Below are 20,595 nucleotides of genomic sequence, written 5' to 3' on the forward strand. Positions count from 1 at the left end.
GCTTAACATTTTGCCTAATGATATAAATATATCATTTATATAGTATATACTATTAAAGCATTATATTGAATATTATAAATTTATGGTTAAAAATCTAACCTGTATAACTTAAAATTTTTAATCATACAAAATCAATTAATGTATAACATAGAAAAAATAAAATAAGTAATAAAATATGTGCATTAAATCAGTCACTTAAAAACCAAAAGCTCACTGTTATATATATATATATATATATATATATATATATATATATTTATATACTGTATATACAATATATAAAAAAAAGTTAACACACAAAACGGATACGACTATAACTTCTAGTGATACACGAAACTAGTATATTAACAGTAAAGCTCACAAAGAAAAAATAAAAGAAAAATTAGTATTTTTTATTTTTACATTCAATTTATTGAATCAATTGTCGAAAATGTCAGTTACTTTAAACTAGTTGTGCGATAAAAAAATTTATAGGAATAGATATATATAAAGATCTGTTGTATATATCTTAGAGAGAGAGAGAGAGAGAGAGAGAGAGAGAGAGAGAGAGAGAGAGAGAGAGAGAGAGAGAGAGAGAGAGAGAGAGAGTTGCCGTTTAAATGCGAGAAATAATGGAAAGAGAGTGAGAGAGATATAGAGAGGAAATGAATGAATGCATTGAATAAATTGATTCAATTTAGTCAACAATATAGTCGAAAGAAGAGTCTGTAATACATAAGAGTCTTTGACATACATAACATATATTTAAGCCATACTATAGATATACAGAATATATTTGTTATATATTTATACATATATACAAAATGGTATGTCCTATAAGTGTAGAAACGGACTCTCATTCGGAAAGTCAGATAATAGACTGAAAATAAAGCTGTGTTTCTCTCGTTTCACTCAATTGTGTGCATAAAATAAATATATAAAAATTGATAGATATTATTCATACAATCACAAAAATTTGATACTTTTTACTAATGACCCGCAAGTTTTAAAGTGATAAAAACAAATTTTGTTTAATGTATTCAATTGCATTTATTGATATGCTTCACTTTCTTGATTTATATATATTATTATTTTATATAAATGATAATCAAAAATATATAAAATAAATATTTATATTAAAAATAGATTATAATTACTAAATATTTGAATAAATTCCAAAATGTTTAGATCAATATAAGTTAAAAAAATAATTTTTGTTTTTATGTTAATTATACTCTACTTAATACTAATACTAATAATAAAATATATAACTATTAATAAATTTCCTGTCAATTACTTTCCTTTTTCTGTTATTAAATTTTATTAACAAATAATATCCGCATATAAATCAAATAATATGATAATTTTGTGTTAATTTATGAATTGATAATATTATATTTTTACAGTGCCTGTTTTGTAATATAATTTATTTAATATGTCTGTGTTTTTTTATTATAATAAATTATTCAATTTCCATATGCATCACTACATTTATGTATATATTATTTGTACGTATAATATACTGTATATATTATATTTGTGGTCTAATAATATATGCTTTGTGTGTCCAATAAAAATAAAGTGTTATCTCTCTCTCTTTCTYTCTCTCTCTCTCTCTCTCTCTCTCCGATACTTTATTGCATAATATAAGACAAATAAATTATATAAATTGCATTGCCATTGAGGCATATTATATAACAAGTATTTAATGCATTTATAGTATTAAAGAGACAATTGATGTCCAAAAACTTTACGGTTATCTATATTATGACTATCTATGGATAAACAATTGTTTAATATAAATATAAATATAGGCAATGACTGGAAATCTGATTTTCCGCTGTAATATCACTGCTCTTAATCTCCATCTGTTTATTATATATTTATTTTTCATACCATATGCTTATATTTATAATATACACTATAAATATTATACATATAATATACGCTACCATATAGTCATCATAATATGTTAATATTGGTGTGATATAAGTCATTAAATCAATACTTAGACAACACAAACACACACATATACATACATACTATACATATATATACACAATAATATTGAGTACTTTATATACTGTATATCGTATAACTTATTGAACGGAAATATATTAAATGAAATACTGGCGCAACATATACTATATATATATATATCAGGGTTAAGCAAGATTTTGGATCTTAGGAGGGTATAGGGGGTAAAATAGAAAAAATCTTAAGAGAGTATAGGGTGGGTGTACTTTTTTTATTGCATTTTAAACTGCAATTTTTCAAAATTTAAAATTCATGTGGGTCAAAAAAATCCTAAAATTTTGTTTAATTTCCGAATATTCTCATGTAAATAGTTAAAAAGTGTGGTGGTAAAATGGCTATACGATACCCTACCCATTCCCTAACCCTAATATATATATACACCAATCAACCCTCTCTACTACAAAAATACATATATCTTTAATATATTATATGAATCATAGATATATTTATAAATATATATCGGCAAACATATACAGTGTATAATGAAAGCAAAAGGCAAACATATTGAGAAAACCAATATTATTGTTATTATAAGCGGTTATAACAATTATATGGTACGTTGTTTGGTGTTATTGTTATTATTACACTGTATGTGCCATTTATTATATTATATAAAGTTTAATGCTCTGTAGATAACAATTAAATCATAGGTAATAATAATAATACAACTAAAATTCTGCTTAGTTTTAGTTTATAAAAATTATAATACTATTGGATTATATGTTTGCATTTATTTAATGCAAATAAGTTTTAAATACAGTACTTTGTTTAATACAGTATTATATTTATAATATTGAGTTTCAAAACATTATGCAAACTGTATATAACATATAAATAAACTTATAATTTATGTACGAAAGTATACTTTCGGGCGTTAAATAATACATTGTATGTGTATTTATTTAATGTCATAAACATTTTTATATCGATATAAAATAAAATTATTGCTATAATATATATAAATATAATGGCAAACAATTGTGACCCATTTATATTGCAATAGTCTGGTGATGGTATAAATGATAATATATGTATATGTTATCCAAATTTTATATTACTCTCTATTTCATAAATAGCCTAAAATTTAATACTATTGTTGGCAATAATGTTGCTTGCTTACTATATACATATTTAGTGTAGCAATTTTTGATAAATTTTTAATTAAATTATAAATATGATTAATAACAAGTGTAATACAAATATTATATAATATGAATAGTAAATTCTATTAAAAACTATTAAATATATTGATTTTGGTTGTATTGATAGTTAAAACGATATATTCAACAAAAAAAACTCATTAAACATATTGAGTGTTATTTGATGCAACCATATCTAAAAGCACTTCAAATCAATATACAGTATAATATAATACATTTCTCTTAAAAGCAATTTTGAGTAAACTAGTTATGTATTAAAACTCATTTCAAAAAAAGTGTCGGTCTTTTAGGTGATTGTGTGTGTGTTTGTGAGTGATTATATGTATGTATGTGTGTGTGTGTGTGTGTATGAGAGAGAGAGAGAGAGAGAGAGAGAGAGAGARAGCAAAATATCAATATTTTTCTATAAATCATTCAATATTCATGAACTCCAACCCCAAAACAAACAAAATATAACTTTGGCTTTAATTTATTTTTACAATATTGTTGTTGTAAAAATTGTACTATAATATATTTACTGTATTATATATATATATATACAGTATATTTATATATAGTATATATATTATTACAGTATAAATTTTATAACTTTTACATAATATATAATATACAAACATAATACACATACATATATTATTACTATATAAAGTTATATATATAATAAACCAAAAATTTAAGATTGGCATTTTAATCAAAAAATAATAAAATGTGTCTGACACAAAATATATTGATCACATAAGTGCATAAAAATAATAAATTTTTGAATAACTAAAATATACCAAAAGAAAATTTATATTTTTGTTATAGTTTAAAATTATTTATGATTTTATCATTTAAAATACATAAAAATTATATAATATTTATAAACATAATTTATGTTACAATGGTTTTACACTAAACAAAAGTTTATCAATAGCCTAACATGAATTAAAAATTATTATTTAATAAATGACTAAACACAAACTTTTTTGTATTTAAAAATACATTTTATTTATCTGAAAGTTTTTAAATATTAATGTACACAATGTATTATACATACACACACACACACACACACACACACACACACACACACACACACATACACACACACACAATACGTTATATTATATTTTATAATGTATTGAAATTACGTTACATACAGTGTTTATGACAAAAACATATTTTTATTTAGGAAAATGAAAACAAAGAACAAAAATCAATTATTTTAATGGATATACAGTACAAACTAAATAATAGAAAAGTGAAAGCAGACATAGGGAAGACATAAGGAAAGTTTATACAAAAATTTTTGCTAAGTTTTTAATGAGTTTGAAAAGTGTTTCAGATAAATGGGTCGACACTGTGGACTCCATATATATTTATATATATATATATATACTGTATATTTATTTAATATGAAAAACACTGGCAATGAATGCTATAGAAATCCATTCATTGGTTTAATTAAGAATTATATCTCTCTTTCAGTTGAGTGAGACTTCCTTTGCTATTAAATCGTTGGTTTGAAATAATTTTTGGAGTAAAACACAAAACTAAAAGTTTCTCTAAATATAGTGGTAATGTATGAGAGGGACAAACAGATAGATAGACTGATAGACAAACAAAATAGTGAAATAGACAACAAAAGTAAGAGAAAGAAGAAGAAATAAATACTAATTACTAATCTGTAGTAAAAGTGAAATGCATTTTCTTATTACAAATCAATCTCTCTTTTTTTTGTTTCACTCAATATAATAAATATTTTATAACATTTACAACCATAAAAATTTGTACATTTTTTATCTACGTTTTTTAATGAAAATTAGATACTAAAGAGCTTTGAATATATATATATATATATATATATAATGAAAACGAACTTTGAAATTGAATCTACATTTTAATGCACAAAATAGTATCTGAATCGACAAAATTATTATATAAACTATTAATTACTAAATTAATATAAATTAATTTTTGGCGACTTTTATCTCTCTTGCGATTTAAAGTTTATATGAGATTTTTCGTTATTTTATTTATATATATACACACAGTATTTATTTAACTATTTAATGAATTTATGATTTTATTACATATTTTATGTATTTTGCATAACATTTAGACATACTATAGTATATACTGTACATACACTCACATATACTTATGAATTATTTATTTGTATATGTGTTTGAGTTTTTGGATATAAAAATATTAGATAAATATATATATATATTAGAGTATTAGAAATTTATTATTTAAAAAGTAGTAGCGATCTCAAGTGCTGTCTATAATCAAAATAAATATAACATTGTTTTTGCAGCAAAAAGCTTGTATATACAATAAAAACAAATTTTCATTATATTAAAAAAGTTTTTCCGATTCTTTAATAATTAACGACAACAAAAGCCATAACAAGAATATATACAATACTGACAGTATATACTGTATATTGTAATAGTAGTAGTAGTAGTAGTAGTATTAGTAGTAGTATTTGACATTAAAGGCAATGGTATGTATGGGTAATAGCACTAATGCTAAAGTATGAACTAAACTCGTGGATATAACGACTCAAACAAACTTTTCAATTGATACTATAAATGGGAGTGTCGTGTTAAGGAAAGGGATGACATGTCCTGTAAAGTATTGAATTCTAGGCAAACAATTAGTGCTATTGAATGCAGACATTGTGTATCAAAAACAATATCATTGAGTTAACGGATAGAGTTGAGAGAAAAAATATAGACAGACAGAGAGGGAGAGAAAGAGAGAGAGAGAGAGAGAGAGAGAGAGAGAGAGAGAGAAAGTGTGAAAAAACATAAGTAAAATCTTCGGCGAAATGTTAGCAAAACAGCAATAATGGCAAAAATGTTCAGTTTTTGGTTTTGTCTTTAAGTTTGGCTCTAATTTTTAATACAACTTCACAGTCAAGACAAACATCAGCTGAAATACAATAGAGAGAGAGAGAGAGAGAGAGAGAGAGAGAGAGAGAGAGAGAGAGAGAGAGAGAGAGAGAGAGAGAGAGAGAGAGAGAGAGAGAGAGAGAGAGAGAGAGAGAGCTTCAATAAATACCCAAAACAATCACTAGAAATGAGAGATAAAAACAAAAAACTGCTGTTGTTTTGCACACTCAGTCTCGCACCGATAGGTTTTAAGTGTTATACAACTGTTTTCTAACTGTTTCTCATTCTCATCTACCAGTGCCAGCTTCTATTTTATACTATCACTCGGAAATCACATACTGTTTCTTATATATATTGATTTTATACAAATTTTTTTTTTGTTTCATTCCCTTGAAATAGTCGGATATCAAGAGCAGACATTAAAAAATATTGAAAAAAATGTTGTTATCATACCTTTTATTAGAAACAAGAGTACAATCCATTGGGTAATAAATGAATACAAACTACTGTTCCTTTTAATCTTCATAATTATGGGTGCGTCGTGTATAATAACGGTGCGATTAAAAAATGTGATAACAGTTTTCAGATGTAATAAAAATGTATGAATGTTTGCTTAATATTTGTAAACTTTATATATAGTATATTACTCTATAAATATATGCACTAATATTAAAATGTTATTACTATTATTAGTAATAATAAGATTAATAATAAATACTATATATAAAAACAAATTTTTGCTAATAAAATTAATCGCTTATTATGGCTGTTATTATATTATAGTTATTTTTATAATAATGAAAAGTTTGACTAATGATAGATAAAATAGTTTGATATTTTTTCAAAAATATTTTCGTTCAATAATTAAACACATTTTATAATTAATTTATATAATTAACATTCATTTACTTATTGTTGTTATGTTTTATTGGAAACGTTTGTTCAGTTTAATAAATAATTATAAACTTGAAAACAATTATATTAAAAATTTTATGTTGCAAAAAATTGTGTTTTAATCAAATTTATATAAACAATTTAAAAGTTAAATTTGCGTAATTTAAATATTGTTATTAACATAAAGAAATGTCGCAAATATTTATAATATTTAATAGTGAAAATCGTTTTTGGATATTAAACAGAAATTTTCTGCATATTTTCACACAATATTTATTTATAATAAAATACAAACATTTCAAATATGATGATATTTTCCACCAAAAAAACACTGGTTTATCACATTTGAGAGTTTATTATAGCATTTATAATATGTATTTCAATGGAATTTACTTTCTTTTAAATGTCTTTTGCAAATCAAATAAAATTCAGTTTATTTTTATATTATAAGATTTTTATACTGAATTTCTAATGTCAAAACAGCCACAAAATAATATTTATACTTTTTATTTATTTATATACAATATATTTTTTAGTTGATTGTTATTTTATTATAGTTTGATTATATACTGTATATATTTAACACAAGTTTTAGCACATTTAAATTTTTTTTAATAATATTGGTTGTAGTAATTGCAGTGATTCTTGACTTTATAGATATATCAGTTAAAACTATATTATTTACTTTACAAAAGTAAGAACATTGAGAATCAAAGGGAAAGAGAGAGAAAAATTTTTATAAAATTATTTGGAAAACAACTGAATCAAGTTTAGGATATTTAGAAAAGATTGCAATGGTGTTGGAAAGTACAGTTAGTTTTATAAAACGATGCTTGAAATACATGCAAACAGTGTGCTCCGGTAGGTTTACACACAAACACTGAGACAAAACAAAATAGAGGGTTAAAGTTTATATGACTTATATATAACAAAATATTATGAAACTGCTGTTTGTTTGATACAATAGACGAGTGAATGCTTACAGTGTGATCAAAACACTGGTATGTATTGTGCGTCCAAACAGAGCATCACATCCCAGTGCTTGAAGTACAGTATATATTTTGTGTGTAGAGTTTGTCAGTGACTGACTGACTGACTGAGAGATAATATGTGTGTTTTTGGATGGAAAGGCATGCGCTTGACTGCCTCCCAGTGCTTATTTTGTTGAGTTATATAATATTTGTGTGAATGGATGTGAATGGATAGACCACATTATATTATATAATATTTTTATATATTTATGTGATCCACACACCAGTATGTGACGGCAATGCTCTTCACAATATACCGCTGCTGTTGGTGTAGTGTATGTGTATATAACATGTTATGTGAATTGTCTGTCGGTGTGCTGTCTATGCGTGTCATTTGATGTCCATCTCATACACAATAAACCCAATTCTCATTCATATTTTATGCCACACTTTCTTTATATATCAATTTATTTATATAATACCCAAATACCCCATACATATATATCTATGTATTAAACTAGACTTTTATATGTCTAATACACACAAAATTCAAGTATTTTTATAACCACATATGTATACTGTATATAAATATAGTATAACGGTTTCAACAATAAGCTGTACAATACATAGAAGTTATAGATGTGCTCTACTGTATGAAAGAGTTTATATTTATATGGGATGTCATTCATCCTTATTAGAAACAGTACATCACTGAGAGAGAGAGAGAGAGAGAGAGAGAGAACTTTACCTCTTTTTTGTAATAATATTATAGATATCATTGCATGACATGCAATAGTTTTGGTACAAATTTTTGTTAATTTTGATTACTTTATGTCTTATAGATTACAAAATGGTCCGTTTATAATATATAAAATATGTTATTGTAAATATATGTATGTAATTCATATAAGTCAACACACACATACACACACACCACACACATTATGTTGACTTATAAAATGTTTGCCAATATATTTTCATTAGTCGACACTTTTATTTTATTTTAGTATAATAAAACATAGTTTCCCATTTGTTTCACATATAATCATCATCAGTTGTGTGATTAAAATAATTATTTTTGTTGTAACAAAATATTTTTATAATACATTTATAGCAATGGGTTATATAAACAGAAAGTGCTATATATATTATATTATATCATATGTAACAAAATGTTTATACTAGAAGTACTGTTAATTTTGGTGATTAATGTACAGACAAATAATATGGGATTATAATGGCAGTCCCTATTAGCAGTACATAAAAGTGCATAACATGTATGTATAGTATACTTAATTTAATAAGTTTTTGGATTTAATGATCAGTTGAAATGAGTCGTCAATTAATATTATAGTTTTGTTTTTCGTGTATATTATGTTTTTGCTATGAGTTTTAGTGTAATAGTACTCATGAAACTTATTAATAAATGTATAACTCATTCACTAATTGTAATCCATTTATAGACATAAATATATATTATATAAGTGAATGAATAAAAACCATCAGAAAGTCTATTTAAAGTGTTTTTTAAAAGTGTTTTCAGTTTTCAATTGTTGTGTTTGCTTTTTGGGGTTTTTGGGGGGTATATGAGTCATACAAACATATACTGACACAAAACAACACACACATCAAGAATTACATTGAAATCAAATGTTATTTATCTGGTAATTGATGGGCAAAGTTAGTCACAAACTTGGGAACAGTAGTGTTTCATTGAAAGGGTTTCCTCTAAAAACATATCTTAATTGTTAATCTATTAAAATAATCTCTCTCTCTCTCTCTCTCTCTCTCTCTCTCTCTCTCTCTCTCTAATAAATAAAACTATATTGAGTATACTGTATACTACTGTATATGTCTAATTTCATTCACTAATAGTTTTGTTTTTAGCCACTCTGTTATGTGTTTGTATGTATTGAAAACATGAGAAAGCATTACTCTCTAGTTTTTGCTTTTATATGTACTTTTATACTCTATAACAAATATAATAGCAAAAAAAAGAGAGTAATATTTTTGCTGCTTTTTCATAGACTATAAAAACATTGCATGAGTTGCGGGAAAGGGGTTTGTGATGCCATTAGAGAATAATATAATGGTTTTTGTCTACTATTCATAAATGTATTATTCATATTTATATTATAAATATATGATAATATACAATATATTTATAGACAAAAATTATATTGTCTATTGATAATAAACCAACTGTTGTTATTGTGTTTTATATAAACATTATATAAAGTATATTTTTTTATTCATACATAGCATTCATTCAATTTATATATAAAAATTTATAATAAAAAATATCATCAAATATACAGTTGATTTGGATAATAGAGTTAATGTTTATGTATAGCTTGATAAATATATATTTATTATACATACATATATTATATTAATATATATACAGTATATATATATAGTACTATTTATTGTTAATTTGATGAGATATGGCAAACATTAACAAACCATTCATTAATCGATTTTTACCATTAATTCTGATAAAAGAAATACAGTCTATCATTACATCAAAACATTTTGATAGTGACTTTAATATACTGTACATATTATATACAGTATATATATACAGTGTATATTGTATAATATAAAAATGACTTAATATTAAATATAATAATACCGGTATTATAAATATATATATATATATATTTATGTCATTCCGTTAGTCATAAAGTAATTTATTTAATATATTTTTATAATATGATAATAAATGATGTTTTCAAATAATCTACTCATGATTTAGTAATTATTCTAAAAAAATATTTTTTTAAATCAAATATTTTATTTATACTACTTTTGCTAAATTAATAAATGTAAAGTCTAAAGATTATACAAATTTAAAATTATATAAAATTTAATTGTATATATTAAATAAAATTTCTTTAAACAATAAAACTATTTGTTGCTAAAAATATGATTTTTATTAGAAATGTATGCCAATTAAATAAATAAATAATAAAAATAAAAAAATTATTAGAAATTTTCAAAATTTTATTTATAAATATAATAATATTATAATATTAAACAATAAATATTTGAAGCATCATTAAAATAATTGCTTAGATAATAATTTTTATTATAAAACTATTGTACAACTGTTTTAAAGAATATCTTAAAAGGTTTAATATTATAAAATATTTAATAAGATTATTGTATTATAACAAGCTTTAAGTTATGATATTTTATACATTTCAGTATATTGTAGTATAAAAAAGTATATTAAATACTTTTTAAAAATTAGGGATAAACTTTTAAATTTAATTAAGATAAAAAAATTGTTAATATAACTAAATATTAGATAAAATTGATTGTTTTAAAAATAAAAATAATTTTGTTTAAGTGGCAAAAATATAGTTTCAAATATTTTAGTACTTAATTTTTATTGTTTGACATAATGTTATATTATTTTAAGAATATTATTATAGTTTAACAATATAATGAAATACTGTTAAATTTAATTTAAATTACAATTTGTGACTATCATTGAGTTAATAGACGTAATGATTAGCATAACGTGTTTTTGCATTTATATTTTACACAATTTACTGTATTTTATATGCATCTCATCTATATATATCTAAGTTATATGAAATTAGGGTATAATATCAATATCATACATTAAATATTTTCCAAAACAAATAGTTATAATATTTTAAGTTTCTAAATAATTATTTTTAAATAACAACAATTGAACCTTGTTTAGATTGATTAACTGATTTTTAAAATAATTAATAATAGAATTGTTTTACTAAATAAATTATAATTAAATATTGATGTTCTAATAAAATTGAAGGGAATTAATATGGGAATTAATATGGGAATTAATATGAGAATTAATATGGGAATTAATATGAGAATTAATATGGGAATTAATATGAGAATTAATATGGGAATTAATATGGGAATTAATATGAGAATTAATATGAGAATTAATATGGGAATTAATATGGGAATTAATATGGGAATTAATATGAGAATTAATATGGGAATTAATATGAGAATTAATATGGGAATTTCTTTCCTAAGATTGTTACCCTAATATTTTATAAATATACTGAATACTGTAATACAGTACTATACCGTATATAAATGATACCCAATTCACTTTACAACCATTTAATATATTGAAAGTTTAATTAATGATTGAAATAAATTGTTGAAAATTGGTTTAAAATGTAAAATAGAGATTTACTTTTCTAAATATATCTAATGATTGCCTTAAATACAAAACCATAATTATTATTAAAAAAACAATTATTTTATATTAATTGAAATAAAATACTATAATACCCTATATAAGTATATATTATAATATTAATAGTTTTAAATAGAATATATAATTTTATTTAATAATTATAATTTTGTATACTTTTCATGATTGATATTTTTTGCTATTATATTTAACACTTTTACTAATTTAGCAAATATTTGAAACCTATGATCTACAACATAGTTATTATCGATCACACATTACTAGTGACTGTTTGACCAACTGTTTGGTCTCTCATTATACTCATCACTGAGATCTCAATTTACAACATTATGAATAAGTAAATGTTACTTATTATCTATTATTATACATTATTAACAATAAATTAGAATAAAACTACTATTATATACAGTAAAATTATTTTAATATATTAAGATAATATGATATAAAATATTTATGTGTTTTCTATATAATATTATAATTTATTTTTATTTTTGATAAGTTTGATTTAAAAACATAAATTATAAAAATGATTTTTAGATAATTGTGTTAATATTATTCTAACATTAATTTTTTAAATAAAAAATTATATATTTATGTAAAATTGATTTTAATTTCTACATACATTGAAACCATTAACAATATAAATTCAATTTAAAATTGAATTAAATTTTGTCAGTTGATAAAATTAAAAAATTAAGTTTTATTCATGTATAGAGTATTATAAAGTGTAAACTATAGTTTGAAGTAAAACTGCACCAAACGATTTAAATTAAAGGTTGAAAGCTTTTATACTAATTTGAATTTAATTAAATTTTATATATTACTTATCTCTTGCCAAATATACAGTATATATATACAGTATATGTTATGTACAATACAACACAGTATGTTTTTTCTATATTATTGTAAAGCAATTTTGATATGACTTATCCAGTGAATGGATTTTTATTTGTTTGTTTCTTATTAAATTAGATTAGTTTTATGGGTTCATGTTTTTATTATATATGTATATTATATATATATATATATATAGTATATTTATTAGAAATTATATAGAATAATAGAAAAGTTAAATGAATTTTGTATTTTATTATAGTAAATATTACAAATTATATCTTTATAATTATTATGTGGTATTAACATTATTCATAACAAATATACAATATATTAAATAATATAAATTGTTTATAATTTTGCAAAATCAATAAATTTACTTTGAATTGTGTAATATCACATAACACAAAAAAAATCCMAATTAATTAATTCCTCATAATTATAAAATATATGTATTTTTATAATTAATATCATTAACACCCAAACACACACACACACAMAATGTTTTATAGTTTATACTGTAATATACATTATATATAGATTGAGTGAGAGCTCATTAGATATGTAGCTATTAATTACTATCTAAAACCAGAAAAAGAGTTTCAAAATAGTTTATAGTTTTATCATTAGTGTTATAATTTTATTTAATGTCATTTGTTTTATATGTATATTTATTACATATATAATTTACTACTACTACTACAGTACTACTGCTGTTATAGAAATATATGGTGTAAAATACAACATAAATACAGTTTGTGTGTACAGTAAATACAATAATGAAAATAATGTATTTATTTGATGACATGAGCCGTCAAATACAGTAACAATGATCACTCACTTTCTCATATCAACTCATTTACAGATAAACTCTTTTAACTTTAGCTATGCATTACATTTATATTTTATTAATTACTAATATTACAATTAATATAAATTTATAAATGTGCTATATTTGTCGTAAATTTTTGCATAAATACTAATTGAAATTGCAATAAAAATTTAGATTAAATAACTTATTTTTAAAATAACTAAATTATGAAAATTATTATCAAATTTGTGTGTATGTGAAAGAGAGAGAGAGAGAGAGAGAGAGAGAGAGAGAGAGAGAGAGAGAGAGAGAAAGAGAAAGAGAGATGTTAAGATTATTTTTGGGTCATTAAAATACATTTGTATTGTATTTTAGATAATATTAAAATTTCAAGTGTTGTCACAATTGTATTACTCCTATATTACCCATATTTATATAATGTGTTTATTAAATGCCTCATTAATATTACTTTCAATTATCATTTTAAAGTACATAATTTATATCACTATTAATATTACAGCCAAAGAAAAACTAAGTGGACGAGATTACTAAAATAAAATAGCATATCATATATTCAAATTGTATAAAGTTTCAGTATATTTATCATTATAATAATTTTAATATAACTTAATTTGATAAATTGAGCCATTCAAATAAAATTTCAAAATAATAATTAAATTAAATTAATATGACATAAAATTTTATAACATATATAAAACTATAATTCTAATGGTAGTAATACTTAAAAACTATAATATAATACAGTATTTTACTATTAATACATGTATTTTATGATTAAACTTTATGTAACATTTAATTTTTATAAATGACTTATTGCTATTAGTATGATATCATAACAATAAACATTTAATTTGATTAATATTAACATTATATTTTTATATAAATTATTTTATACTGAGATTTATTTTTATTATAAATATTTTCTATTTATACTGCATGTTTGAAATAATATAAATTAACCAAATTTTAAATAATTTTTTATCTATCTATATTTATGTGTATTCATAAATTATCTATTTATCTATCTTATATTACATATTGCTTAAAGGCATAATATATAACTATATTTGAATATAATATTTATTTACATTACAAACATACACACACAGAAAGAGAGAGAGAGAGAGAGTGGATTATATGAGTAAAATAAATATTACAAATAAAGTTATATAACATATTAAAACATTTTACAATATTATTCATTGCTTTCATATATGAAATATAACCTAATATTAATGATTTTAGTTTTTGTGTTTTTAGTATTCGTCTATCAATTTTTGTATGTATTTTGATATCTTTAAGAAAAGTTATGTTGTATTCAATTTTATTTATTTTATGTCGGAAAAAGTCACAGATATTTAATTTATAAATATTATGAATTATATGTAATAAGTTATGTATATATATATGTAATTTATATTTATGTGTGATATCATATATATATATATAAATATAACGTTATATAAATGTATAATATATATAGAAAGACATTAAATGACATTTCCGAAACCAATGATATATATTGAAATAAAAAATAATTTATATACAGTATTTATATTATTATTATTATTTATATGATATAATATTATCAATATAACATTATCAAATGATATAATAAGTGCTATTATTAACTAGTGATTTATGTTTTCAAATAAATATTCATAATTTTGTATTTGAAATGTATTTGAAAACATAAATAAGCAATAAATATATGTTTTCTGAATTAAGTAACATAATATACTCTAAATTATTACTTTAATAATATTAAAAAATTATAAATAAGTTATTGCAACCACAAATACTTGTAAAAAATTGATTAATCTATATTATTGTAATTTGTAAATGCAGTTTTGAAAAATATTTGTTATTTAACAGATTTAACTTAAATATATAATATTACAGAAGTTCATTGTTTAATGAATTAAGTATAAAATTAATTTTAAAAAATGTTTTAATGTTTTAAGATCATAAAACTTATTATCAGATATCAATAAAATATTTTTTTATTGATATTATTAATTAAATTTAATTATGTATTTAATAATTAATACCGGTAAAACACTTGCATTAGTATAATAATAGTTTTCTGCACTAAATAATCTAAAAATATATCTGTTATAATTTTAAATAATACAGTATATACTGTATAATAAAATAAATGCAACACTTGGCTCGTAATGGTATGATGGAGATGGGTATCATATGTTATATATTTTTAATAAACTATTTCCTGTTTGTATCAATTAGTTTAGTCAATAATGTGTTTGTACAGTACTGTACAGTATTTACAATAACACATGAACAATATATGAACACAAAAAACAAATATTTTTAACACAGACAACCCAAATAAATACCATTTATTGATAAATATATACTAATATTAATAGTATATAATTATAGATAATAATAATAATAATTGTTATTATTAGCATAAAAGTGTATTAAAGTTAATTGACATTCAAATGGCATCGAATCTCTCAATTTTGTTTGACATTTATTAATGTTTTACACGACTTTTATGCACTATTACTGTATATATATGTACACAACATTTGAATATAGTATATACAGTATTATACAGTATTATATGCATATATTAAGTATTTTCTAGTTTAACATTATGATAATTAATTAATTTGAAAACATCTATATACTATAATATTGCATACCACAGTTAATGTATGGGTTAATTTTTAATTTATATAATTATAATAATTGCAACAAAAATGAACAGATTTTTTTAATGTAAAAATAAGTTTTTGATTATATATATATTTTAATAGATAATTACCAGTGTATTTTTGAAATTATCTTAAACACATTAATTATTTAATTAACATATGTTTTTAAACTAAAATGTTATGTATAATAACTTCACAAATATTACTGGTAGTGTATTAATAAAATTGAAAATTATTTAAATTTATTATATAACTTACTAAACATAATTTTATTACTAATTTACACTATAGTATTACAACAGTTTTTTCATATAAAATTCATAGATTCTTATAATATAGTGAATAAATATCAATCAAATTATGTGTATATCTTAGAAGTTGTAATATCGTTGAGACAAATCAAATGTCAATATATTTATCAAATTTGTTTCAATCAAATATAGTTTAGTAAAATTGATTGTCCGGTCATTGATTGATCTGAAGACATGAGTCAAGTCATTGATGTAATGTTATTATATTATATATGACTTAAAGACGTCTTTATAGTGGCAACAAGTTTTGCTGAAGTACTGACCAAATGCAGTCATCCGGTCATATGATAAAAGACAAGTGATTTTTTTGTTATCTCTAAACCCTTTATAAATAAATTGCTGATTAAAGATGTTTTTCTTATCAACAATTATACAATTATAATAAAATTAAATCATCAAAAATAAATGTAAATAAATAAATTATATAATAGAAACTATCAAATATTTTATATTTTTCGTGTGTACTAAAATATAATTATTTTATGTCAAATTTATAATCATTAATAAAGTTGCATAAATCACTTAATTCTAAACTAAAATTCAATTTTTTAAAATTTGTAAAATTAATTTATAGTAGACATTTAATAACTTATTTTTAAAAATATAATTTAATAATAATTTATTTAAGTAATAATAATAACTTAAAATTAAGTTAAAACCAGACCAAAACTAAAAATGCATATTTTAGTAATAATATCGTATAAAAATAATATTTATAACTTAATAAATATTTATTAGTATAACTTAGTGTATAAAAATATTTATTGAATAAATATTTTGAACATTAAACATATTAAAGCTAAATTATTAGTACGAATAATTTATCTAGATCAATTATTTATTACCTTAATAAATAATGTCTATGTATACAAACAATTAAAATTGATTGAAATTGTTAATAACATTTATTGTATATTCTTAATTAAATTTTGCATAATTGATCAAGCTAATATAGATTTTATTATCATCAATTGTATGAAGTATTAATTGCTTGAATAATTTTATAATAAGAAAAAACCAAAAATATAATGTCATATTTTTGTAATAACTTTGCAATAAATTATAGAAATATATGTAACAAAAAAGTGTTTACATTTCCGATAACAGAAACATAACATTAAAGTGAATTTCTTGCGATTCAATGCATTGAATGAGGTTTTTGTGTATTTCTTTTCTCATCATTTCCTCTCTGAATATTAAATAAGTTTTATCGATAGTATTTTCTATGCCAGACATCTATTCCCACTCTACCTCCCTTTCCTCTCAACATTTAAATACTACGAAAAGGCATACATACAGACAAACAGAGAGAAAGATAGACATATCTGTTTCAAAGCACTGACACTTAGATATAGACACTGTCCTCCATAACTGACAGTGTTATACAATTATTACATAACGAAGACCAATAGACAGTGAAAACGATATATACAGTGCCGGCACCGGAAAGTAAACACTGAAACTGTATTTTCAATACATAATCAATCAAAGTATTGGTTGAAAAGATATTTTCGTGGAAAAGGAGGAGAAAGTTGTTTGGATTTATTTATAATATATTCTGTATATTCTTTATCTGTCTTTTAATATTGATATATCATATTATTATATAAATATAAGTGAATATCTATTCACAGTCTCCACTCTATCTCCAAGTGCTTAGCGATAGAGTGTAATGTATGTGAGCTTTGATATATAAAAAAGCAAAATATAAACGCATCACATGTTGATATTGTGTTGATTTTGTCAACACAGAGATAGAGTGTCCAGTACTACAAATCTAACGGTGCGTTCAAACTAGTAATGGACTGTCAATTGAAAACTGAGATCCCAATACAAAAAAGCATTATTATTAACAACTGAGAGAACCCTATGCTATATCGCACCCACACATGAATAGTATAACCATATCATTAAAAGTCAACAATACATTTACTCTCAATATTAAAGTCACACAATGTTTTCATTGAACAACTTATTGATAATTACAGTACAATAATAAGTGAATACAAACCAAAATTACTGTATTTAAGAGTTTATTTGCTTTTATTATTTTTTTTTTGTTAGACCCAATAGTTATAGTATATTATAATCATCTTTTTCTAGTGATCTTATTATTACTCACTCAATATTGTTTATTTAGTATACATATTGATATGTAATCAGATTATAATCATAAATATCTTTCATTGTTTTTATTTCATCTCTCCCTCTCCTTTCACTGTTTTTAATATTAAATACCAATAGTATTATCTATTTGTGTGTCACTATTAATACATGTTTTATATAATCTGATTAAATATTGTACAGTACTGTAGAGTTTTTTTCCCTGAGCTGACTGTCAATATGTATGGCATTAGTCACTCATGACTATCATTAATGATAAGAGTATTTAGAAAAAAAATATTTCAATTTTAAAAAACATTAGATAATTATTTAGAGTGATATTTCTGGGAAAACAACTAAATAATTATTATAAATATTTAATATATGTGTATATTTATAATATAAACTTTGTATATGCAGTACTTTGACTCAACATTTAGAAAAATGTAATGAAAACGCTTATATTCATTAATAAAATAGTGAAAACAAAATTATTTTTACCCAAAAATCTAATTTTAGAAACACTAACTTCATATTACATTTAAACAAATTGTATTACAATTTTTTAATTTAAAATAATAAAACATTAATATTACATACTTTTTTATCCTGATGTTAATATAGATGCAAACATAACAAATATCAAAATATTTATAAGTATTACTATTGTATTAAATAGAGTATAATATATTATAAGTTATAACAAATAAAATTTATTTTAATGCACACTACGTAAAAATAAATAAAATTTTTGATATAAAATCTAAATTATATATCAAATGATTCAAATATACTGTATAAATAGTATACAGTTAGTACAAAACAATTGCTATATATTCAAATCAATTATCAAATCATCATTTTTTATGTAAAAAAATTGCCAAAAAAATAAAGAAAAATTTAAATTTTTGTGTAATACTTTTGTCGTTAGATTTTAAACTTACTATAAGTTTGAGTTGAGATAAAATCGGTAAATATATTACATTTAAAGTATCTTTTGAGAGTAAAGTTGAGTAAAATAGAGTAGAAAAGAGAAAGAGATGCAAAAGTAAATGTTGAGAGAAATGTATTGCAAAATAAAAATCACAAAAATATTCACTTATTTTCACTTAACTCTCTCTGGAGTCTCACTTCATAGTCGACACACTTTTTAATATTGATTTTCTTAGGGTTTAAGGATTGAAAAATTTAAAGAAAAAGAAATAAAAAACTCTATTATTATTATATATATATATATAGATGTATACACAAGTAGTAGTAGTAGTTTATTATTTAGAGAAAGTCTAGCATAATATTGGCGCTACAAAACTACAAAAAATCAAACATCATTTGAATCAATAAAGTGTTAAATAATTCATACAAACGGTGCCAATGAAATAGTGGGTCCATAGCGGGAGTCAAACGGCTGAAAGTGAAAGTAAAGTGCAAACCGATTGACACCAAACCTCGTCTTAATAATAGCAAACAAATCACAGATAATATACTGTATATATATATATATATATATATATACTGTACAGTATTTATGTCTCTATGTTAGTGAATACACTGTGATTTGAAAAAATTGACTTTTCTATAGTTAAATGATTGACTAAAAACAAATAAATTGAGACAAAAAGCGTTTTGTTTTTTATTTCAGTGAGAGATTACCCGTTATATAAGTGAGTGAATAATAATATG

Source organism: Oppia nitens, unplaced genomic scaffold, assembly GCF_028296485.1.
Source record: "Oppia nitens isolate AA-2021 unplaced genomic scaffold, nextdenovo-longstitch-racon4-pilon3 scaffold1_pilon_pilon_pilon, whole genome shotgun sequence".
Lineage (NCBI taxonomy): Eukaryota > Metazoa > Arthropoda > Arachnida > Sarcoptiformes > Oppiidae > Oppia > Oppia nitens.